Below are 10665 nucleotides of genomic sequence, written 5' to 3'. Positions count from 1 at the left end.
ACATTAACAATAGTTAGAGGGAAGCAATCAAGGAACATGTTGATGAATTCAAAGAAGAATTTTTGAAAGCTAAGGATCCATAAATCTCTTATACAGTTTTGGAGGAATAGTATTTTGATGTACCCAATGAGACACATAAGTTAGCAATTGTTTGTGACTCATCCTACCTAAATTAAGCAGTTTTAGAAGAGGTAGAGCATCAGTTCATCTGCATCGATGTTAGAGAGTGAGTTGGAAGTTGCACAATTAATAGAAGGTAGAGGACATAGAGAGGAAGCTATGGCCAATTATGCAAGTCAAGATATGATCACAATAAGTGGGAATTTAGAAAACAAGTCTACTGGTGAATAAAGACATTATTTGAATTTGTGGGAAATACACATTTATTGCATAGTATGATTTGAAATGATTTAAGGATCACAAAAAAGATTGTGTGAATCATTTGTTCATGTGAAGTGTCTTGAGAAAATTGAAGGGTGATTTGATAGAAATTTGAAGTGTGAAAATAAGTTCTTGAAGCGTAAAGTTGTAGAAGCCCTAAAACAGGAGTTTAAGGTATTTTATAGAGCTAAAACCAGGTTTTTTAGTGCATATAGTTGAATCACAATGAGAAGTTAGAATGTTTATGATGTGAGTGAAAGGCCACATTATGTATTCAAGAAACATCTATTTTTTTTGCTTATGGATGAACTGTTAGGCACATTTTTGCAAGTTCTAAAGAATGTGCTTCTTGTTGAAGATATCATAAGCTATATTCATTACAAGATAGAAAGTATAAGTGATGATGATACACATTAGGACTTAGGAGTCATTTGCAACAATGACCTAACCTGGAAGTCTGAATATGCACACCTAGATGGTTTAAATCTTGTGATGTATATGTTTTATATAGAGTTCGACAACCACGACTAGAATTGGATAATTTTGAGTAGGGTACATGATGATATGTTCTAGTTAGTTGATGTGCAAGTAGCAATTGACAATGACCTAATTCATAAGGTCATAGGATTGAGTAAAGAGGGATGTAATACTATTAATGAAAAGAATGTAAGGAAGATGGTTGAGACCAACTTGTTTAAAAGATTTGATGGAAGGAACAAGAAGGTAGACTTAATTCAAGATAAAGGAGTGAAATTATTGAGCAAGATATTAGGGTAATGGTTTAACTATGGTTCAAGAGTTCACTCAATACTAGTTGGATTTTTACATGCAACTTATGTAATGGAAGTTTAAAGAAGAAAATTAAATTTGTGTAAGATTATGAGATTGTAGTTGTTAGATAACATTGTAAAGTTGAAGAAGACCAAGAGCACAATCTTCTGATTTGAGTTCTTACTAACTCATTTGTTCTTTTGTGCAATGAGGAAGTTCCTAGACATACCAAATTAGGATAGTAATGAGTGTGCAATGAAATTGGTGAGTCAATGCTACAGATAAAATCTAGAAAATGTTAGAGATAATGAAATTGATAGCATGTTGAAGAGTTTTCAGACTAAAATGAAATAGAGGTACAATATACCTCCATCCATGGTAGAGAAGTATAAGGATGATATATACTTCATGGTGGAGATAGATAATACATGCATGGACACTATAGAACCAAGGGTTAAGTTTATAGAGCCCATGGGATATGAGATGAGCACAAAGTTGATAGAAGGGTATGCACAACTCATACTTCAACCTAAGAAGGACACTGAGTGCCCTAGATGGGGAACCTATGATAAGAAGATGGGAATAGTTCATTTTGAACTACACATCAAGGAAAGAAAGAAGAAAGTATAAAAGGTAATTGATTCCATCCTTAAAGAATCAAGTATGATCCATGAAGAGTTCAATGAGGTGAAAGGAATTGCGCTAGAAATGAAGACAAGTGGGTAGTCTAAAGTGATAGCAAAAATTCCTATTATTATTGTAGGACCTTTAGAAGGTGCAACCATGTGCACAGGCCCCTATTGTGCATTATGTAGTAGTTGTGCAAGTGTAACCAGCTAAGATAAGAAGTGATCAGCCTAGAAGGTAGTTAAAGGTGGAAACACCTATTACACAAAGGAAATCAAAGAGATTGGTGAAGGTTAAACAAGAACGTGCACTATCCACCAAGAAAAGGGTTAAAAAAACCATCAATAAACTAGTAAAGAGAAGAAAGACATTGCAAGTCAATGAATCTAAAGAATCTGAGGATGAAGCTGAAGATGGACCCATGGAGTAAGAACCACAAGAAGGCAAAACTCTAGCTAGAAAGAAAGCATGGAAACCTAAGGTAGAAAAATTTAACATGAAAAACATCAATAATGGAAATTTTGTATAGTTGAAAAAGAATTCTAGTTTATACAATAGGATCAAAATTAGAATATGGGTCAAAAGAGGCCTTTTAGAGAAAGGCATGGGGTTAACCGGCTTTCCTAGTTTCGATCGAAACTAGGTGGATAGTTTCGATTGAAACTAGGAAAGCGGTTTGCTAACCGCATGGTCAAGCTCCCAATAGTTTCGATAGAAACTAAGAAATTTTGTTTCTATCGAAAGTTTGTAAAATAATTTCGATAGAAACTAAGTTTCTATTGAGACTAGCTAGTTAGAAGCCCCCATGAATAGTTTGAAGTTTTTTCAATGATTTCCTTTCTTCGGAGCTGAATTACCAGGTTCAAATGGAGCACTAAAGACCTGAAATTATACATGATTGAAGTACTCTGAATAGCTTTCTAATGACTATGAATTTGGTTCTTTTCAAAAATTTTAGGTATATATTTTTTAACATGAATCAAATATAGGTTTATTGTAAAAAATAAACTACGATATTCAACGCTCATGGAAAAATAGTAAATATAAAAATAAATTTTTTGAAAAATAAGTACGATCTCCGTATTTGAGTCACTTTTCAATTAAATTTTACTTTTTAAAAATTGGGTAAATATATAATAAGTTACATGTGTCAAAAGCCACGTATGGCTAAATTAGTGTTATGCCAACTTTAAACTACAATAAAATATGAAATACTAATGATAAAGATATAAGACCAACTCTACGGTTTAGGTATGGATGTTAACAAACTAAGTTCAAAAGAATCACATTGATATCTATTGTAGAAAAAAAGTTATGTGTGTCAAAAACAGTGTCACTCTTTAAAAATTAGGTTTTTGATATCATACCAATTTTTGTAGGAGAAAAAATAATTCAATAAAATAATTTTTTTTTCAAAAAAAAAAAAAAAGATTTAGAATCTAGACACAAAATCCTAAAAGACTCTAGTTTACTTCATCTTCAAATTCCTAACCGTTAAACATGAATTTGCATTTGAAAGTGAACGTTTTCTTAAAAATTCAGAGTTTAGTGTCAGTTTAGGCAAAAAAGTGTAACCCACTATTGTGGGTTCACCCAATAATATGGATAGAAGGCAGTTAGAGAATACCATAGTAAGGAACATGATAGTATAGAATAAGAGGTTTGATAGTATACAAAGAAAGATTCTAGATCTACTTAATATGCTGTTAGATAGAATGAAAAGAGTGTTAGAAGAAGAAAAAAATTGAGAATAACAATGATCAACAAGTTGTGTGAAACTAACTCTAAGGAGGACTCAGAGAGAATTTTGAAGGTTATTGAGCCCTTGTTGAGGAACAAAAGAAGAAAAATTCTTCTGATGGGAGGAAACTATGAGGGCATTAGGAAGAAAATAGGGAAGGCTATTGTAAAATTCATGACCATAGTGCAAGAGGTAAGTGTGCAAACCAAACTTGTGAGCCTAGTGTATGTACAAGACAATACACCTTCTAGTAATGAAGAGGAAGTAGAGGAGACACAATAGGAACCCTCACCACTACACATTGTTATGGGTACTAAATCCATGCAAGTGGACAATACTCACATAACTATGGATGCAAAGGAGAATCCTTTGCAACATTTGGCCAAACCATTATTGGCAATATCACAACATATACTAGATTTGTGATGATGAAGAAGAGAAAAAGAAGGAAGAGGGTGCAAAAATAAGTGGAAAGAAGAAGAAAAGAGGAAGGAGGAGAAGAAATATATATAAGAAGAAGGAAAGAAAAGAAAACAAGAGGAAGAGGTAAGAAAGAAGGAAAATGAAGAGGTAAGAAAGAAAGTAGACGCTGAGAGATTGGAAGAAAAGAAGAAGAAAGCTAAGAAAGAGAAGAAGAGCACAAAACTAAAAGAAGCTCCACTCATTCCTATAGTAACTCTAGAAGTAGAAAAAATAGTAGTACCATCTGAAGATAATAATGATAAGAAGAGATTGATAAGCTCATTGAGAAAATAGTTTGAGAAGAATAATTCAGTAAGTTATTTGGAGAAGATGCTGACTAAAGTCTTGGAAAAAATATAGAAGTTATTTAGCACAGTAGTAGCCATTCTAGACTTGTAGTCAAAGGCCACAGAAATAGTGAAGACATTTGATGAGGAATTCACAACTTTAGCTAAGGTAGTGTCAGCACAAGCTTAGGCCAAGCATGATGCAACACTATGTGGCATAGTGTGCACAAATGTGAGAAATTATTTGAAGGCACTAGATGTAAGCATCAAGGAACTTAGGAAATATATTGATGAAGCTAGGAAGTTCTATGGATAGTGAATGTTGTCATACAAGTACCTGACAAACTTTGAGAGTTAGATAAAGGGTAAGATGAGTGAACTTGAAAGACTCACTGCAAAAGTATAGCTCCCTAAGACTAGTATTAAAGAATGTGGAACAATAGTAGAGAAGAGCCACAATATGATTATAATCTTGGAATCTGATAAGGCAAAGGTAGCAAAAATGTTCTATAGTCTTAGAGAAGTTTTGTCTCCAAAGATTAGTATTTTGCAGAGGCAATTGGAGGAATGTCTTTCAACAAAGACTTCCTATGAAAAGTTTACCTATATTGATTTAAGCAAAATTGAAGTGGAATCTTATGTACTATTCACACTAATAAATATCTCTAATATAGTGAAGGAGAATTGGAAGAAGGAAGTGGATAGGCTAAAACTTGTTTATGCATATTGTTTTTCTAGAATAACAAGTTGATCGACAACATGCCACCCAGTTTTTGGATATAGTTTTTGACACCTTTTCCATTGATGTCAAAGGGAGAGTAATATGTAAAGGAAAATCATATATTGTTTATGTAAGGGGGAGTATACCTATGTATATTTGTAAAGGAATGTTAAGGAATGTAATTATCCATCAAAACATGAATACAATTGTTATGTTTTGAAGGAAATTTCGTGTAGTTACTTTTATTTGTTTTTTATTATGTATGACATCATTTTGGGACTTAGCCAATTTTCTCAAATATTTTTGTCAATGCCAAATGAGAAGATTGTTGGCAATATGATCAAATAGATGTCTTGACAGTTTTCATTTATGGAAACATGTATTCAATATTTCATTTATGCATTTAGAGTTAGAAAATTGTCTAAGTGTTAGATAGTTTGCAGTAGCATAGAGACAAAAGTGATGTGTATTGATGGATCATTGAGAGTTAGCTTATGTGTAGTTGAGGAAAGCTCTATGATAGTATCATGATGATATGTGCCAATGCACATGTTTTTATAGATAGTACAACATGAGTTATGATTGAAATACCAATATAGGTATTTGACAAAGTAGAACATAGCATAGAAGAGAATTGGGTTGTACGACTTAATGAATTATTTTGGTAAAAAAAAATTACCAAGTCATGCTGAGCTAGATTTTTGGATGTGAATCCAAAATTTATTTTGTATTATGTCAAGAATGTGAAGACATGAAGACCGAATGAGCAAAGATTTGCCAATATGCAAGGTATAAGTAAAGATCATATCTTGCACGAATAAGTGAGCTATGTGAGATAAGTGATTGTAATGTAATAACAACTATTTTGAAGGAAGCTTATATGCTATGTAAGCCTTATGTGATGCAAGATTTGATGTATGATTATAACAAGTGCATTGCATTATATCTACTCTTGTGAAGAACCCAATTGAATAATTGCATGTTAGGGCAGTGGGCTCTTCTTGCATACATTTATTTGATCTACACCCTCCTAAAAAATTTGAAGCAACTCCTAACATGGTTATGGCTTCTAACAAGGACTCAAGACACTATATTTACTTCATAGACTCCTAATAGGTTCAATATCCTTAATATGGTCATTTTGTTTAGTGAATTATCTTGTCGGTATCATACCCATTAGGGTTTTCCCTTGGAAATGGTTTCCTTAGTTAACAAATAATGGTGTTATGAGTTCTCTAAGTGCATGGTTATATTTAACATTAAACATTTTTGGTTTACTTTCATACACATGTTATAAAGTATTTAACAATATTTAGTTATGGGAAATTTTTTGTAAAATATTGATTCACACCCCCTCGCTCAGTATTATCTATTTCTAACAAACTAATATTATTCCTAAGGAGATGGTAGACTTGGAACATATCTTTGACCATGATGAATCTATTATAAATAAGAATTACTGAGAGGGGGGGGTGGGGAGGATGAATCATTAATCTTCAAACCTTAGTAGCCAAGTAGATATTGTTTATTACTTTAAACCATACATAACAAAGTAAACAAGTAATGCTGAACAATAATAGTAACCATGCACAAAGATAACTCATAACACCATATTTTTTTAATTAGGAAAACCCTAGCCAAGGACAAACCCTAATGGGGATGATATCCACTAGATAATATGCTGATATATAAGTTCCTTGTTAGAGGATGGACCCTATTAGGAGTCAATGAGAAAACTCAATATAAAGAGTCCCTATTAGGAGATTCCAACCTTGTTAGGAGTTGTGTCAACCCTATTAGGAGTTGTAGTACAATAGATGCAAGATGAGTCTTCTACCCAAACACACACTTCTGATTATAAGAAGAGCTCACTGTCCAAAAAAGTAATTAGACTTTGGGAATATAGGTACCATAACTTCTTTCTTGATTGATCTTTAATCTTCAACTTGATCTCAAATCACAAATATAGCTTCTCAAAATTATGCATTTATCACTTTCACAAAAGTTTGCATACAATTGCTCAACACAATATATCACTACTACTATATTTGAATTCACAAGATGTCCTTTGCATAAATACCATGCCTTTACAAAAATTGCTGCTAGGTAGGCTAAGGCCATATTATAATTTTCCAACTTAGAGTAGAAATCTAGGGTGTGAACCCTAATTGGACAAGTAATTATTTTGTAAACAAAATAATTCCTTTCCTTTAATTCTGCTGTCCTATTTCAATGGTAAAACATGAATATCTCTTTTCCATATAGTTTGTACTAACATCTGAGGTTATAGATGTCATCATAAACATGTATAAAATCTCCATCTAACTTCACTAGTCATAATATGATGTCAGTAACAAGTTACATACAAAACAATACACTATTATAAACCAAATTCATACATAGACAATTTTTTGAGTATCGAAAGCTAAGTATCTTTATTTTTGAGGTTTCTTGTATGAATGTACATCATGTATTGCCATAAATGATAACAATTACACATCTTCATTATCCAATTACCAAAAAAATCACTATGTAAGAAGAGAACCATTGAAAAAAATGGAATTGCAGAATGTGATTCATATAATCTAGGCACGAAACATGACCCAAAGTTGGTGAGAATTGGAAAGGCATGTAATCCCCAAGAATGAGAAAGTATGCTATAGTTAATCATGGAATACAAAGATATCATTGCATGGAGTTATGAAGAACTCAAGACATATGATCTTGATCTTATCACTCATGATATTCCTTTGAAGTCTGATGCTAAGCCTTTTTGTCAAAGGAAAAGGTTGATAAATCCTATTATTGGACATTAATAATGAAAGAGGTCCAGAAGGTGCTTGATGCCAATATTATATTTCCAATCTAACACTCTATATGGGTTGCTAACTAGGTACCAATAAGGAAAAAGGCTAGAGAGATGTGCCTTTGCGTAGATTTTCAAAATTTGAACCAAGCATCCCAATAATATAATTACCCTTTGCCTTCACTTGGTGAAGTATTGAAAATTGTAAATGGGTCTAAAATGATGTCTTTCCTAGATAAATATTTAGGATATAACTAGGCGATAGTGGATGAGGAAGATAGATTAAAAACCGCATTCACAACAAAATGGGGAACATTTATATATAGGAGAATTCCCTTTGGATTAATCAATGCAAGAGCTACATTTCAAAGAGAAATGGATGAAGTAGTCAAGGGGTTGATAAATAAATGTATAGTTATATATATAGATGACCTAACTATCTTTTCAAAATATTGAGTTACTTATATTGCTGATCAGAAATAATTTTTTGATCGATGTTGGAGATACGATATTTCTCTTAACCCTAAGAAATGTTCATTTAGGGTTACCAAAGGCAATATTTTGGGTCACATTATTTCTAAAGTTGGGAAATCTATTGATCCTAAAATGATAGAAGTGATTCTCAAGTTGTCACTTTCCCATAGTTGTAAAGAGCTTAAATGTTTATTTGGGAAGATTAATTTTGTATGGAAGTTCTTTAGTGGGTTGGTTGAGATAGTCCAACCCCTCAATGAATTACTAAAAAGGGAGTGAAAAATGAATGGGTTTCAGAAATCAAGAAATATTTTGAAGTTATCAAAGTGGCTATGTCCACGGCCCCAATACTTGTAAGTCCCAATTATGAGTTTCCTTTCAAGATCTATTATTTTTCATTAGAACACTCATCCATGAGGATTCTCATGCAAAAGAAGGATGAAGAAGATGAGAGACCTATCACATTCCTGAGTTGTCCACTAAAGAATGCAAAATTGAAATATTCCAATCTTGATAAATAATCATTCACCTTAATAAAGGTGGTCAAGAAATTTTACCATTACATACTTAGGAGTAAGGTATATGTTATTGTGTCAGATCCTTTAGTAAAATCATTACTAATGTAGAATGAATTGGATGAAAGAAGAGGAAAATGAATGACTATACTACAAGAGTTTGATTTAGAAATTTAACCAATGAAGCTAGTGAGAGGATAGGGGCTCATCAAAATGATAGCTGATAATGAAATAAGAGATGATAATGTAGAATAGATCCTAGTGTCTCAAGCATAAATTAGTGAAGGGATAATAACACATGTTTGATATCAAGATATTGTGTATTACCTCTTACAAAATTAATACCCTTAATGAATGAATAGTTCCCAATGTAGAGGACTCAAGATTAAATGTGAATCCTACATGCTTCAAGATAGGAAACTTTATAAGAAGAGCTATGAGGGGATATACTTGAAATTTTTGGGACATGAAGAAGTGAGAGAAGTACCAAAACAATATCATGACAAGTACAACACTAGACATGGGTCAACAAAAGCTACGACCCATCATATTTTGAGATCAGGTTATTTTTGGCCTACAATTTTTAAAGACATGTTAGAATATGTATTCTCCTACCACACTTTTCAAACAAGTGCCAACAGAGAAAGAAACCCAACTATGCCACTACAACTAGTGTTTGAGGTATGTCCCTTTGCCAAGTGGGGGCAAGATTTTATTGGACTAGTAAACCCACCATCACCAACAAGGAATATGTTTGTCCTTACAACTATAGAGTATTGCACACATTAGACTAAAGCTAAAATATTTAGAAATTGAAAAACAAAAGTGGTTACTGATTTCTTAGAAGAATAAATTGTGACTATGTTCAGAATGCCATTCTTCCTGGTCTATGATAATGGGTCATCTTTTGCATCAATTTTCCTTACTCAATGGGCATTGGAAAATCAAGATATAATTAATTTCTCCTATAATTAATATCCCCAAGGGAATGATGTGGTTGAGTACACCAATAAGAACTTGATTATAGTGATGAAATGATTTTTCATAGAGAATCCAAAAGATTCTCATACCCAATTGAAATAAACATTATTGACAGATAGGGTTAGGATAAAGAATTCTTTGGGAACATCCCCATATCTACTAATATATGGGAATAAACTAGTATTCCCACTTAATCTCAAGATTTCATTGTTGAAATTCATGAGAGGGTATGCTAAGTATGCTGACCAGGTCTAGATCAGATTGATGAATCTCCTAGAATTGGATGAGAAGAGGATAATTTTAGAACACATGTCAAAACATCTGGCTATCATAAAATGTTGGTTTGACAAGAAATCCATTATCAAATATTTCAAAATCTCAAACCTTCTTCCATGGGAAAATGAAAAAGAAAAACTAGGTAGTCATACCAAGTTCTAAAGCTTGTAGATCAGTCCTTATGAGATTGTGTAGATTTTGGGAGAGAATATTTTTAGTTTGAGTTCTTTACAAGGGGAATTAATCTCATTACCAGTCACTGAATAATTTTTGAAGAATTATTTTGCGGCCTAAAACATAATATTTTTTTTCAAAAAATAAAAAAATGTGTGTTTACTTTATGCATGTGTGTTTTACTTTCTACATGTGTTTTTAGTTTTTGCTTGTGTGTTTGTTTTCAGCCGTGTGTTTTCTTTTGAAAGTAGAATCTTTCATTTCTTAGTAGTCTAGGGGTTAGGTACAATCAAGATTCCTTCTTGATGCATAACCAAGGTCACCTAATTTGGTTTCAACTTTAGGGAGGAGGTATTTCTTTTTTAAAGCATTTTGAAGATTTTCTTTTCTTGTACCAACTAAAAAAAATAGGCATTTCTTGTAGTTGTAGAGGACTTCTAGTCTTGAAG

This window comes from Cupressus sempervirens, chromosome 1, assembly GCF_028749045.1.
Source record: "Cupressus sempervirens isolate cs-2001-9-10 chromosome 1, ASM2874904v1, whole genome shotgun sequence".
NCBI classification, from domain to species: domain Eukaryota; kingdom Viridiplantae; phylum Streptophyta; class Pinopsida; order Cupressales; family Cupressaceae; genus Cupressus; species Cupressus sempervirens.
Note: the sequence above shows the minus strand (reverse complement) of the source record.